This window comes from Melospiza melodia, chromosome 6, assembly GCF_035770615.1.
Source record: "Melospiza melodia melodia isolate bMelMel2 chromosome 6, bMelMel2.pri, whole genome shotgun sequence".
NCBI classification, from domain to species: Eukaryota; Metazoa; Chordata; class Aves; order Passeriformes; family Passerellidae; genus Melospiza; species Melospiza melodia.
The window spans coordinates 52,423,218-52,439,262 of record NC_086199.1 but is presented as its reverse complement, the minus strand read 5'-3'; the positions used below and the strand labels follow the sequence as shown (position 1 = coordinate 52,439,262).

General features: G+C 39.1%; 1 protein-coding gene across 7 annotated transcripts in view; it reads left to right on the top strand.

Moving 5' to 3' along the window:
* NELL1 (neural EGFL like 1) overlaps window positions 1–16,045 on the top strand; it is a 275,787-nt gene that overhangs the window by 107,220 nt on the left and 152,522 nt on the right. The gene's annotated exons all lie outside the window — the stretch shown is intronic.

Sequence of the window (16,045 nt, the reverse complement as noted above, 5' to 3'; positions counted from 1 at the left end):
TGCTTTGATGATCTGATAGGTGGATGAGTATTCTGGTTGGTGATATCAGAACCAGCAAACAAAAGAAAGTAGAAACATCATGTTGAAATAGAAGACACTGAAATGTGGTGTTATGTTAAAAGGGAAAAAAAAAAAATTCATCAGTCATCTATAATATTCAGCTGGTTTATAGCTCATGCTTCATTTACTGGCTTGATATCCTAACCTAAAAAAGGCTCCAAAAGTAAAATTGAAAATTGTTTGGCTCAGAGAGTTTATAAGCTTGGTTGTCTGAATTCTTTCATTCCCTTTGAGAACACAATGCTCTTACTGGCAGGTTCCAAGGACCAGATTTATAACTGCTTTTTGTTACTACCTGCAGAGGTCCAAGGTCTTTTAGAACTCCTTCCAGTTTTTTTGTGGATCATGTGCAATAGAGCACTGGGGACAATTTTACAGCCTGGAATTCTTGTCTGTTCTGTGTTTTACCCATTACAATGGTGTCTTGGCGGAACCATCACTGGCACCTAAGATTTTGTATCTTTTCTCACAAATTAGCAAACCCTTCACTACTTGTGTGGCCTCACCTCCATAATGAGATCTGAGCTTTTGGAAACTCTAGTACACGTTCCACCACATATCAGAATCTCTTGGTGTTGAAGGTAGATCCTGAGAGTCTGGAGTTAGGTCCTGAGGAGCCGAATACAGTTATCCATGATTTTTTGCAATTATTACCTCAAAAGATCTTTTGGATCTTCTTCAGGGAGATCTTTTGGATCTTCTTCAAGGAGAATTTAAAGACAGAATTCTGTGTTAAGGGAAAAAAATAAATCTGTTTGTGATTATGTAATGTTACATAGAAGCTCTGTTTTTTCAGGTCAGTGCTGTTACTTCTCCATTTGCTTTTCCTTTAGTATGTTTGGGTTAAATTTTCATGAGATGTACAAGATTTCAAGAACTGGTTGTGAGTCTGATTTTCCCCTGTTAAGGATTAGAATGCTCAGATGTACTGGCACAGCCATGTAGCTGTGACAAATGAGAAATAATATTAACCTGTTTCTCTTGTCATTTCATTCCTATATTTCTGTATCTCTAAAAAATGCTCTTATGTGAAAAGCCAGTGCTGAAAGGTAGAAAACTGATCTGAGAGATCAGTACAGTACATTTTGCTTGCTCAGCAGTAGATTAGAATAACAAAATGATTCCTGACAGAAATCTGCCTAACATTGTCTTAAAACCCTCCCCCAGAATGGAAACTATGCAGCTTCCATGTGGAAAGCTGTTCCAGTGCTTTGGTGCTTTTACCGTGAGAAGACCTTTTGTAATACCTGACCTGTGCTGCAGTCTCAATCCCCATTTCTTAGGATGGTTCAAAAAAGAAAATAAAAGAGTGTTCAAGAGAGTCACTGTTCTATCTGAGGGTCCAATGAGTTACTATCATATTTTTGCAAAATTAGGCAAGCTCCATTGTGAAGGAAGTACCAAACATAGTAAATTTTTTGTTCCCTTCTGCATTGCCACGCATCAATTAAAGCGTTTTCTTCAGATCTGGACAGATTTGGATTTGCTGGAGAAAGTCCAAGGAATAAGCAGATGTTGAGCTGACATAATCTTCATTCACAGAGCTGGTGGTGTTAGGCATTTGAAGAGGAGGGTGCACCATAATCATCTTCAAATGCATGAAAGGCTGCTGCAAAGCAGCACGAAATAGTGCTTTTTAACCCTTGTATTTGAGATGTTGGGTGTTTTGGTTTTGTTTTCTAAGCTGTTTCCTGGAAAAGGAACTGGTTTATCAATTTCATTTGTTGCTCCCACTTAGTATCAGTGCAGTTTCTTATTTCTGTGTAGGTGTCTAACCTTGCCCTTTTCAAATTGCATTCTGTTTTTGAAGAATTGTGTCTCCAATTTGTCAGAACACCTTCAAATTCTTAAATGCACCAACATTTTCATAGTTCCTGCCAGGTTAGCACTGTTTTGTCTGTTAGCAAATTTTGTCTGCATACTCCTTTCTATATTCTATACAAGCAAGTAGTTTTTATTGTGGATGTCAGACATATTTAATATTGTGTGAGACAGATAGGACACTTGCAAGTTAAACAGAAGTTGGACTATGTGTGAGAAAAATAATTTAAAATAATAACTACATGAAAAGCAGTTCCTATAAATAGTTTCTTCAGTGTTCACCATCTTGTGTGGCTTAAGCTTTTTCCATTTATAAATTAATTTATGACTGCTTGATTCAAGAATTGCATACTATAATATTGTTGCAGGAAAATATTTAATTGTAGGTTTTTGATACTAGTAAGAGAATCAGCCAACACATTAGCTGAATAGATTAATCTTCTTTAATCTATAGTACCTGCAGGTGTCTGATAGAATGTAGAGCTGTGGTTTTAAATGAAGACCAAGGGAAGGAAAAAAGGCTAAGAAATATTTTAACCATTATAAGTGAAAGCTATTCCAAAATGCATGGTAGGAAAAATATTGTTTTACCTTTTCAAAACACACCAGCAATAGCTTCATCTAAAAGGAGGTGGGAGGTGGGCATTGCTAGGAATGGTTCATGGGTCCCAGTTTGTCTTTGTTACCCTCTGCACAGTGATTCCAGGAAAGGGTTTAAAGTTTAGGTGAAAGAGGGGGGAAAGAAAAAAAATCTTCATAAAGTATTAGCGTGAAAATAAGTGTGTCTGCTGGAAACACAAAAGTTGAATGTCAGTGAGTGACACTTCTAAATTGCTAGTTAAAAGCACTGGAAGCTTTTTTGATATCAGAAAAATAAGGTGTCTGCCATTGTCAGTAGTGTTGCTTATCTTCACTGTTTTCCCTTTTATTGGTGGAGATGATCTGTGTAATTTTTTTCGCCCATAGCCTTGAGAAAGCAGAACAGAAGAAAAGGCAGAAAAAGCAAGGGATGATGTGTTAGAGTGATGTGTTTCAACCCTCTCCCCTCCTCCCCTGCCACTGGTGGTATCTAAAAATACAATAATGCAAGTCTTCTAAAATGATAGCTGAGATAGGGTGCACTCAAAAATAATGCATTATATAAAATTATTTTTCAGAATAACATGAGTTTAGAATTGCTTTTTCTCAAAAGTTGACTTAATCACTATGTGCAGTCTTCTGTAGAAAAGAGCTGAGCTAAGGCAAGTGCACTATTGGTCAATTTGACATCAAAAACTCTCATTCCAGTGTTTTTATTTTTTCATAGCATAAAAATGTTCTTACATGCAGAGAGATCTATAGCTGATATTTCCCTTTTTCTTTTCTTTCCTCTGTCCCTTGGTAATTAGATTGAATTAGGCTATTTCTGGGTATAAAACTTCTAAATTGCAGAAAGAAGTCTAGCTTATATTTTTCAATTTAGGCTCCATTTGCAGCTAGGAAGGGAGGCACAAACACTCCTGGCTCCTTTTTTAGGGAGTACAAGGCTCAGTGTCTTGGCTGGAAGAGGTCTTGAGCATTTCATTGTGACCCATTTCACTCTGCTTTTGACACTGAAGTGACATTCATTATTACTGAAGTGACATTCATTTATTAAAAACATTTGGGAAGGATATTGGGTTGTCCCTCAGTTGTGCCATTCTAAGGGAAGTCAGATATAGAAGTGGAGAGTGACAGGTGTAAGTCTAAAGCGTGCATATTGCTGTGATGTATTTAGAGCTACTATTTTTAATATAGATGTTTAATATGGATGTTTTTGGGTAAAGAAATAGTTATTGAAGGCCCGATTCAGGAGTTCAGTGACTCTGCAGTCACTGGAGCTCCTTATCTGGTTTAAAGATTACTTTTCTGTCGCTCTGTTGCGAAATGACTTTGTTTCTCCAGGGAAGGCGTGCTGTTTCTCAGGAGAACACTGTACCCCAGGTGCTGCTGTTGTTGCCATGGCAGTTTTGCTAGCAAGCAATCTCTTAAATATGTTACTACTGGCAAAGAAATGGTGTCTTTTTGATCTTTTTGCCAGATGCTCATTTTGTAGAACAGTCTACACAGAATGGTTAGATTTTGGGGATAAAATGTCATTTTCTGTCCCCTGAAATGTCATTACTTTTTAATGATTTTTTTTTTTTTGAGCTAGTGGTACTTTAAAAAAATAGTATAAAAAATAAACCTCCTATCTTTGAACCTCATTTTAGAAGCAATTTTGGTAGCTGATATGCAAGTGTGATTGAACCATTGACCCTAGCTGGCATTGTTGGTGTAATCTTACTCAGAAATTAATTTTCAAAAATGTGCTTTGCTTATTGAGAATACCTGCTTTAATTCTGTTTGGAATCTGTTCTTTTTTCCTTGTCAGGTTCTGGGATGTAAAGCAGAGCAGTCCTGTGTGTGCAGAGAGGGTGGGTAGGAGGACAAGTGAGCTACTTGCTCTTTAATAACTGATTCTGTTGGGTTGGGGTTTTTTGTTGGTTTTTTTTTTTTTTTTTCCTTTTTATCTTCTGAGCGGCCCAAAGATAGTTGTGTGGGTTTTTTTTGGTTTGGTTTTACTTAAAAAGAGTTTTCTTCAGACAAGAGTCTTGGGTAGTGCTGTGACTTAATAAGTAAAGGAAAAGATGTGAGGATGTCTTTTGACAATGAATATATTGGTCTTCTTCACACCTCAGCATCTGATAAAATGGAATACAAATGAAAGGGCTTAAGGCTAAACTGCACCTTTTGGCACTTGTCTGAAGGAGAAGTGCTGCTCAAGCTCAGGATTATCACAAGAGGTGTCGTGGCCCAGGGACCTGTCTCTCCTCCCGAGACCTTGTTGCTGTGTCTCAGGGCTCTGCAAGCAGCAGGGAAGTGCTGACACACTTGCAGCAAATTGTGAGGGTTGTGCTGGCTGCTGTGGGAAGCCTGACGAGCCATTGTCTCTGCACATCCTCCACATTGCCAGTCCACCTGCTCTGGGTGGGAAGGTGTTGGCATCTATTGCGTGAGAGGGTTTATTATGACGTGCAGCATAAGGAAAAGTCGCACTCAAGCCCTTAAGCAAGGTTTGCTTTAGCTACTCACAATTTTTGTTAATGGATGCTGTAGTGAAACTTACACAAAAAGTTATTCTAATCCTGTTCTGCAATATGAAAATAAGGGTGTAATTTAAAACAACTGACTTGGCAGACATTGAACACCTAGTGAGGTTGTGCTAGTCCCCAGTGCAGAGGGTCATCAAATCAAATATTCTGGCTGAATTTTTGAAGTGCTTGGATAATTTTATGACCAATAGTAGCATTTTTAGTTATGAAAGGTAAGATAAAGATCATCAGCTCTCATGCTTCAAGGCATAAGGTAATCACTGCAGCGTTACAGGAGGGATATTTCCCTGCTGAACAGCATTTCACAGTTGGTTATGTACATTATGAGGTGTGTTCTTTCCTTTGATATAAACCATTAGCCAAAAAGGTGACACTTGATGGCTGAACAGGTTATTGAGACAAACCTTATATCAGCTGCCATGGGATATATTTCTGTGCAAAAGTGTTCTGTTGCATCACATAATGCAAGCTGTTGCTTGGAGGAATGCATATCACTAAAAATCATAGAATGGGTTCCCATTTTGTGCTCAGTAACTCTTGAGCTGCTGTGAGAGGCTCATTGTTACCCTGTGTGTGAAGGATTGTTGGCTATTAACTGCTTTATACCAACACAGAGTAGTGGCAACCAAAATGCATTCAAAACAGGGGTTTTTCCTCTCTCTCAAGCCTCACATTGGGTGCCAAATTTTGTCTTGGGAGAAAACCTCCCAAGGGGGCTCCTCCAGAAAGCAAACCCACCCTTCAGAGCCCTGAGACACAGCAACAAGGCTGTCTTGAAGGCACAGAACATGACACCCAGCAAAAAACAGAGCACAGAAATGGGGATAAAACCATCACAGTGTCACCCTGTGAGTTGGCTGAAAATGTCTGATATTCCCAAAAATTCATTAGACCTTTTTACAGCTGGTAGATAACAAATAGGTACCTCTTAATCATTCTATCCACTAGCTTTCTTCTTCATTTCTTAAATCTGATGAACTTTCAGTTTAAAGCAGAGATCCTCATTAGCTTGTCTTGTCATAATGTAGTTTTTGCTTTTAGACTTCACCTTATTCACTTTTATACTTCACAAGGTCATCTCATTCTCTCTGTGTGATGATCTTGTCCTCCTCCATGCTCATAATTATATCATCTTTGCATTTCATAATCCAGTCCTTGGATGAAGGTTGCTAATGAATGGATTAAGCAGGATCCATCCCAAGACTGGTTCCTGAGAAATGCTTAGTAATATTTCTCCATCTTTAGAACTGCTTTTTTTTTCACTAGATACTCTTGTGGTGCCTCCCATGGACTCTGTGCCTCCCATAGATTTCTATCCATATTATGATGTATTCTTATATTGCTCCTCATTGTCTGCCTTTTAAATAAAGATTTCTTAGAGAACACTGCCAGATGCTTAATTCAGACATAGATGTATTAGTTGCACTATATTGCCCTTGTCTAAGTAGTCATCTGTCTTACTAAGAAACTCATCATGTCTCTCAGGTGGTCTATTAGTGATGAGAATATATTCCTTTTTATGCTACTTCAGGCCTACCTCCATGCCCTCCATCACTGCCTCTTCCAAAGTCTGCTGCAGTCAGTGTCACAATCACATGAATTTGTGTTTATCCCTTCTTCCTTGGGGTGCATCTCTGTTTAGTATTCCCTGGTGTTATTTCTGCTTTAGCACTGATCGTCAGGGATGCCCACAGAACAAAGTTTTTGAGTAAAGGTTTATGAAACTAACTGGTACATGGGGAAAACTTTAGCTCCCATTGGGTTATAAATTTCATTAAAAAAATTTGCCAGTGCATTTGTATTTTTATCTTCTGGCTCTTTTAGTATGCTGCAAATGTTCCTGTCCTTGTGGCATTATTCTTATGAGAAAATGGAACATTTGTCCAGGTTTGGGGATGCACAGTTAACTTTTCATTGAATCTGTATAAGAATAAGTCCTTAACTAGTTCTTCTCTGCATTTTAATCTCTTCTGCTTAGGTGAAATGAGCTTTTCACTGTTCAGTCTGTTTTTCTTTGAAAGATTGAGCTGAGGTGCTATTTTTATTGTGTGACTAATTTGGGACACCTGCCTTACCTTGTTAATCAATCTCTTTTTCTGTCCTTGTAAGTTTTTTGCTTACTCCTGATATCTTCTTTGAAGTGCTTCTTATCCTTGATGTTCTTTTTAAATTTCATTCCAAACAGTTTCAACCTTTTGTTGAAGTTATATCTCTATATTCTTGAGCTCAGTGTAGGATTATCAGTTGTGTTAACTTTCTTATGCACTCACAGTTGGCTCTGTTAAGTCCCAGACCTTCTTTGTAGGCTTATTTTTATATATATTGCCATATATCAACTTGTCAAAAGATGAGTTGGTCACAACCATTTGATTAATTTCTAAATTTAACCAGATTTTCTGTAGGGTCCGATTTTCTGTTGCTTTTAAATTCTTCACCCTGATGTTGTCTCCAGTGAGGCTCAGCTGTGGTTGGAGGCGAAGAACAAGCCTGAAGAATTTACAGCATGAGTTAAAAAATGGCAAACTGACATTAGGAAAATTACTATAAAAAAAGATGAGGTTTCCAGTCTGTTTTTGTCTTTTGATTTACTCCCAGTCAATAGCACACGATGACAGGATTAATTACTCCAGGCTACATATACATGATATAGCTTTCTGTTTTCTACTCTTTATTTCTGGAGATTGATGACTGCCTAATGTTATAACTTTTAATAAGGCATTTGATTTGATTTAGAACTGTCTTAATTTTAGTTCAGATTTATAACCATAGTTAATCAAATTTTATTGCACCTTAATTAGCTTTAAAATAATTTTTAGTAACAAGATTAAAAATTTTTAAATTTTGGACATGCAAAAGAACCTCTTTGGTTGAACTGCCTGTAGTTTTGAAGAGAAACATCACATATATAGTGGGCATGCTTTTTAGTGCTGAAGCACATAATAAAAAATGAGATAAGTGAGGAGAAATGATATACAGACCTGTTTGATGTGCAGTAGAAAAAGAATTATAATGGCTTCTTTCTGTGTAATTATTGTATCCACCATCAAACTATTTGACTTGGTGCAATTCTGTGGATGGCCATGGCTAGCCAGGATGTAACAGCTCCATGTCTATAATGCATAATTTTTGTTTCCTGTTGTAAAACATGCCAAACCCTTCTGAAGTCACAGTTTGAAAATCAGTTACTGTTACAGAAGTGTGGCAAAAAGAGAAAAACCCATTGGTTCTTATTATCCTTTTAAGTTAATTGCCTGCCTAAGGGAGCTCATTCCCAGAACCAGGACAGCTCTTTTTCTCATTGCATGCTGGTGTCCCAACATACTGTTTCATTCATTTATTTTTTTAAAGTCTTCCTTAGAAATTCTGATTTTTCTGCTGATATTTTTTGAAGCTTTCTCAATAAATTCTGATTTTTCTGCTTGGGGTTGTGTATCATACAAGTGTATGTACACAGGTTGTTGTGTGTAAGTTTGCCACAGTTGTTCTGCATGTCTTGTTTTGAAGACTGAGTTAGTAACAAACTTTAAATGTTTAAATATTATTTTATATTTCTAAAGTGAAATAGATAATAAATTTCTAGAGAAATACCTGATCATAGAAATTGCTCAAGTGCCCTGCATTTGGCCTCCTCAAGGGAATTTAAACAGTCACATTTTAGGCATTAGCTTTAGGGAATGTCTCACATTTTTGAGTAACACTCTTAACTATGGATTGGACAAGAAGGAGAAGAATACAGGGGCAAGATTGGCTTGAAGAGAGTCTCAGGGTGAGGGGAAGGAAGGGATGATTCAGTATTCCTAAGAGCTTGAAATTCAGTATTTTCTAAGCGAATTTATTGTCCCATTTAGTGAAAGCTCACTGATGTTGCAAGCAGTGTAATGTGTAGGTTGGGGGATCAGAGAGAATGGAATGTTGGATGACTCTGTGGGCTCAAAAAAAAATAATCTGAGAAACAAGAACTAAAAGATCACTTGAATCATGTGTGCTCTAAAAGCTGTAATTTGGTGCCATGAGAAGGCCAAACTGCCACTTCTAGTAGCGGTGGTTGTAATTTTTTTTCTTTTTTAGAATTTGAGTTATGTTTGTTTGGTTGTATAAAACCTGTTGGGGATCCACATGTTTGCATTGGAATTAGTATCTCTGAAAAAGGTATCAGAAAATGTACCTCAAGCTACTACATCTAAAGTAGTTCTTCAGAAGCAGTAGGCAGTGTTTCAGCTGTTCATAGAGTAATTAAGAGTTAAAGAATTATTAACAAGTTATAGAGTAATTAACAAGTGTTAAGATGTTATGAAATAGACAGAAGTGGGATGAAGAGTTGCAAATGTTTGGGGAGTGTTGTCAAGCAAACAAAAAAATCCCAAGAGAGGAAACACCCCCTCAAACAGGACTTTCATGTTGCCTCTATTTGTGCTTCTCCAAACTCTGGGATGGTCTTCTGGTGGGAGAGGTCCATGTTCAGACCTCTCCATGTCATTGTCTGTGTGTGGCACTTGTTCCCTTGCAATGCAAAGCTGAAAAGTGCCATTTCAGAAATACCACACACTTCAAAAAAGATTTTATTCGTATTAACTCAGCTCTGCTTTCTTAATTTGCTATTTGCTGTAAATCAATGAATACTTTCTGGTAAGTCAAAACTGTATTGTTGTCATGTGATCTATTTATTTAAAATAAAAACAAGTCATCAATCTCTGCTAAACACCCCCCAAAACCCCAATGAGTGATTTCTAGTACTGGAATTACTTGCTTTTTTTTTGATTTGTGAGAAAGTCAAGTTCTGTGACCTCTCTGTTCCTGAAAAGCTGCCTGTTCTGCATTCCTGATCTCCTGCTTTTCTAGTACCAAATTTGTCTGCTTTCATTCCTTAGGGAGAAGCTCCCAAGTTATATCTGTAGTCTTTGGAAAGCTCTCTAAAATATTTAGGAGTCTGAAAATGACTGACAATCTCACTGTTCCTAACAGTACAAACTGGGGATATAAGCTTGGCAGGGAATAAATACTTTTTCATTGTGCCTGTATTTATTTATTTATTTGTGCCTCTACATCTTCTCTCTTTTCTTTTTCATGGGCACATTTGGCATAACTAACAGGTAAGTAGAAATTAGTGTAATATAATGATCTTTTCACACTTTGTTGTCACGTGCTGCAGTAGACTGTGAACCTCACAGCCTCTGAAGAAAAGCCATGGAAATACACAGGTGGAGAAATAAAGCAGGATATTGCTGCTCCCTGACTGCTGTCATATGTGTATAGTGGCATTTACTTAAAAAGATTAAGATCCAAGATTAAGTCTGTGTTCTAAACACAAATTGCTGTCAGCTTAAGAATCTGAGAACTCGCCAGCTGTGAAGAGAGAAATTTCCCCATCTGTCTTTGCCACTGAGAAAAAGCAATAATGGCAGTGTGTGAGCGTGAAGGACTGGACAATGTTGAAGCTTTTAGTCTTGACCTCCCTCTTTTTCTATAAATGAGCACAGTTTTTTCTTTCAGAGGCTGATGGTGAAAATGGCGTCTGAACACTGAGGCAAATAAACCTTACCAAAGGACTGGTCATTGCATGTGAAATAGTTTCCAGTGTAAAATCCATTTGTTGATGTGCTTTCAGAAGTTGTCACTGTCTATGAGACATTGCAGATAGGGTGTTTCCTTGAGCTCTAGGGTTGAGACATGTGAGCAGGGACAGACTGATGTTCAGAAATGCTTTTACAGTCCATAGTGATGGTCTAGGCTCTTGTCAGACATCAGGGGAGAGTTACAGACTGATTTCCCAAGCAGTTCTTTGATTCCACGTGTGTTGTATTTGTGGGGTGCTTTGGTGAAGGGAGGAGTGATGAATCTGACTCCATGTTCTCAGAAAGCTATTTTATTATTTTATGATACTATGGACAAGGGAAGAGATGAGAATCTTGACTCCATGTTTCAGAAGGCTGGTTTATTATTTTATGATATTATATTATATTAAAAGAAAATTATATACTAAAACTTTACTAAAGAAATAAAGAGAAGGGAGACATCAGAAGGCTAGAAAAGAAAGGAATGAATAATAAAGTCTCGTGACAGACCAGAGCCTTGACAAAGCTGGACCATGATTGGTCATCAAGTAGAAACAATTCACATGGAACCAATCCAAGATGCACCTGTTGGTAAACCATCCCCAGACCACATTCCAAGCAATCAGATAATTATTGTTTACATTTCTTTTCTGAGGCCTATCAGCTTCTCAGGAGAAAAATCCTAGCGAAAGGATTTTCATAAAATGTGTCAGTGACAGGCTGATTGTCAGGGCTTTATTTATTTAAGGAGGGAATGCTGGCTGGTGGGTTTGTTATTACACTTGGTCTTTTGTTCCTTTGTTTTATGCTGTGTCTGTGCTGGTTGGGGCAAACAGGAGGCTCATAGGAGTGAACCAAATAGTTTTTAATTGTGCAGCTTTTCTCTCTGATGATGCAATGGGATGATTTTATGTTTAATGGTATCAAACCCCAGACTGTGCGCATCTTGGCTTGCCTTTGTGGGTACAATACACTGCAGAGGAGCTGTTGAGGTGCAATGCTGGATCTAACATCTAATACCTAACATCTCTGGCTGGATGGATGTTCCAGTCCAGCTGATGGAAGATGCCATGCTGATGAGCCTCACTCTCTCTGAAGAACATCATTGCTGTGTTCTGCAGCCCTTTGTGCCCCTTCTCATGGCAGCCTTCCTTGCTTTGCTCTCTGCTCTGCTTTCTACTTTCAGACACAAAACTGCTTACAGTTACCTCTGCTGAAACTATGACAATTATGTCTGTCCAAAAAGTGCTTTTGAGTTAAGAAATGTCCTCTGTGGTGTATGGTTAATTCAGAAGTCCAGCAGAATAGTCAGAGAGACTATTCTTTCAGGCCAGAATACATATTTCTTCATATTGTACATCAGCTTGCATCAAGATATTGTCAAACCATCAATTCCTTTATGTCTTCAAGATGTCTGGGCCTTTTGGGTGGGTTGTAAGACATCAAGGATCAGTATTTATTTACACAGACACCAGATAAAATGGCAGATTAAAAGCAACATTGATGAATTGCAACACTGACAGCAGAAGACAGCGAGTGAGGGATGCTGTCAGTAGGAGAAAAAAATATTTTTTCAAAGTAGTAATAAGCTGGCTGTACCTAAGGGAAATTTGGTAAGAAATGTGATTCACTTTGGTCACCTCGGAAACAAGCTGTTCATGTTATTAGATATTTGAATTATTATTAAAATATTGCGTTATTACATCAATAACATGCTTAATCAGATGTTTTAAAATGTGATATTATAACACACTAATTTTCTAACATAGAACCAAATACAGATTTTAGCATATGGATAATGATACCCTGGATAAGCTTTGGGTATTTACCAGTCAGGTCTTGAGAACTGCCTGTGACTGAATGAAGTTGGGTGCTTTGGAATTTTTATCTGCCTTGTGTTTTGTTACTGATTCCTGAATAAGCAGGATAAACACAGCATGCTCAAGGAACATTGCCCCTTCTGGATCTGCATGGGGGAAACTAGGGGCTGGTTTAATTTATTTTGAATTTTTATATATGGGTACGTGCATGAATACCAGTTTTTTAGACAGTATGGCTGTCGAATATTTGGGTTTTTATCAGCTGAAAATCGGGTGTGCAGTTGTTCTAGTGCACCTCATGAGCTGGGTCTTGTCCTTAAGCCAAGGAAAATATCCTGTACCCATCATCCATGATGATGTGTCTTCCTTTTATTTTAAGTGATAGCACATTTATGGGGCATTAATCAGAATACAAGAATCTAGTACCTATTGGAAAACATCAAGATTTGTATAACCTAGAATCAGTGTCCATTCTGCGCTATGTAATTGTATTTATAAGAAATTTATATTTGTCTTCTTTTGTTTGGGAAGTCTTTATGGCCAGTGATTTCATTATTCCTGTACAGTTTTTTTCCCTCATGCTTTCTCTAAAACTGTTTTAACAGTTCTGGGATAGTTTAACAAGGTCAAAGCAGCATATGATTTTACCCTTCCAAAATCTTTGTGATGATTCAGAAGCAGAGTTCAGAGCATGTGACACATTGAGTTAGAAAATGTAAAATTAATAAATAGAAAGCTATTCAGAAAGCACTCTAAAAATGATGAACCGCTTGTAGAAACTGATTTATGAGGCAAGAACAGAAGTCAGATAAGTAGGGGTTGGTTGAATGGATGGGCTGAACGTGTCTTCAGATCCGTGCATGAGCAGAGAAGAGCTTTTTGTGCATTCAGGGCTGTGGACTGGACAAAAGAGGTGTTTTAGGGCTGTCAAGATAATGAGAGGGAGGAACTACAGAACAAAGTTGTTAAGATCTGTGAAAAACTGGAAGGTAAATAGAAACTGATTGTTTAAGAGAAAATATATATATACACATATTCAGCTCTGTTAAGTTGGTCAGTCTGTTGTGTCAGTAGATTATTTCACTTCTGTTATTTGGGTTTATGAGAGCACTAGAGGAGGATGAGAAGCTTTATTGTGCATGATTTTTTAAAAAAAGTCTTTTAAAAAAATCTTGAATATCAATGCTGTGTGAGAAAGCAGCGTGTGCTCTGCGTACAAGCCTTGTTATTGTGAATTACTAATTCTTTGTTGACATTTATTATACCCAGAAACAGGAATGCAGTCTAGATAGAAGTCACTCCTTTCCTTTGATTTCACAGAATGTCAAGTGAATTGACTCAAAAAAGTTGTGTTAAATGATGGGTTTATGCCTCAAAAGGTTTCAGTACCTCACTCACATTAATGAAAAACAATGCCTAATTAATTAAAATTGCACCTATCAGCTGTTAAGTGACAGTTACTAGCACCATTCTTAAGGGCTTAAGTGGAGCGGAAACTTGAAAAATCTTGATTTTGCCTTACCATAATAAATGTGTGTCTGATTCTTCATTCTTTAGTACATAAGACATTACAAACATGGTGATAAAATTACTTACTTTTTTTTTATGCTAAAGGAAATAAAATTCTTAGTGTACAATAAGTAAATTAAGTGGGTTGACCTTGGCTACTGCCAGGTGAGTGCCAAACTGCTTTATCACTCCTTCCTCAACAACACAGGAGAGAAAACATAACAAAAGGCTCATGGGTCAAGGTAAGGACAGGGAGATATCACTCAGCAATTAACATCATAGGCAAAACAGACTCGACTTGAGGAAATAAATTTAATTTACAGCCAATCAAATCAGAGTAGGATAATAAAAAAATAAGAACCAATTTAAATCTCTCCAGCCTCCCCCTTCCCAGTCTGAACTTTGCTCCTGGTTCTTCTACCTGCTTGCTGCAGGCAAAGAGGAGGATGTGGAATGGGAGTTATCCTCAGTCTATAACACTTTGTTTCTGCTATTCTTTCCTCCTCACACTCCTCCCCTTCTCCAGCATGAGGCCCTTTCTGCAGGTGAGAACTGTTCTAATGGGCTGCAGTTCCTTGTGAGCTGCTTCAGTGTGGGCCCCTTCTGTGGGGTCACAGGTCCTGCCACCAAACCTGCTCCAGTGTGGGCTCCTCTCCATGGGGGGACAGCTCCCAGCAGGAGCCTGCCCCATTGCTGGGTGTTCATAAAGTCACAGCTTCCTCTAGGGCATATCCACATGTTCTCCTGTGAGTGTCCTTCATGGGCTGCAGGTGGGTCTGTGCATCCCTGGGCTGCAGGAGGGTCTGTGCATCCCTGTGCCCTCCCTGGGCTGCAGGTGGGTCTGTGCATCCCTGTGCCCTCCCTGGGCTGCAGGTGGGTCTGTGCATCCCTGTGCCCTCCCTGGGCTGCAGGTGGGTCTGTGCATCCCTGTGCCCTCCTTGCATGGGCTGCAGGTGGGTCTGTGCATCCCTGTGCCCTCCCTCCCTGGGCTGCAGGTGGGTCTGTGCATCCCTGTGCCCTCCCTGGGCTGCAGGTGGGTCTGTGCATCCCTGTGCCCTCCCTGCATGGGCTGCAGGTGGGTCTGTGCATCCCTGTGCCCTCCCTCCCTGGGCTGCAGGTGGGTCTGTGCATCCCTGTGCCCTCCCTGGGCTGCAGGGTCACAGCTGCCTCACCAGGGGCTGCAGGGGAATCTCAATTCCAGCACCTGCAGCAGCTCCTGCCCCTCCTTCACCCTGCCCTGGGTGTCTGCAGGGCTGTTCCAGTCCTCTCTGCCAACTGGTCTTGTGCAAGGTTTTTTACCCTTTCTTAAGGACACTCTCACAGAGGTGCTGCTGGTGTTGGTGATGGGCTCAGCTTGGGTCAGTGATGGGTCTGTCCTGGAGCTGGCAGGCCTTGGCTCCATGAACATGGGGGCTGCTTCTGGCATCTTGTCACAGAGTCTACCCCCTGCTGCCAAAACTCAGTAGAGTGAAATGAGGGTTTCTTTTCTGGACAGAGGCGTGCGGTACACGTGACAGTGGCGTAAATTCTCAAATTCCCTTCCTGTACTTTCTCAGCAGAAGGAGCTGTTCTGTTTGTTTTGAGAAGGATGACCACCTTGAATGTGATACAAGGGTTTTGACTGTTGTGGAAAAGTGTGGAAAAGGCTAAGGGCAGGCTTGAAAGGAGAAGAAGCTGAGAAGCAAGAAGTTGATAAAGAGGTTTTTTAAGGCTGTAATTAAGGAGACAGAGAAGAAAGATAAGAGAACTTTGTAGTTAGACGAAGTAGTTTTAGAAAGTTAGTTGAAGTTACTGTAACTTTTTACTAATAGTGTTATGTTGACTTATTGTAGCTAATAGAGTAGAAGTATAAACAATTAGAAAGTGTATAAAAAGTTAGTTATGCTCAATAATAAAGAGTTGCCATCTGAGACTGCTTATGGTCTCTGCTTTGTGTCGTGACCGCCTTGACAGCGACAGAAAATTAATGTTCTGTGCTTTTCTTCTTTCAGTTTTACAGTCATCTTGGTCTTGTGTTCCAGCCCATCAGCAGCAGCTCTAGCCTGTCCATGTTGTTCTCTAACATGTATGTGTATGTTGATATCCAGGCCCTTACTTCCCTCTTAAGCTCAGTTTCATCTCTTCTTTTCCCAACATTATGGAAATGTCTTTTACTTGTCAGCATTGTTAG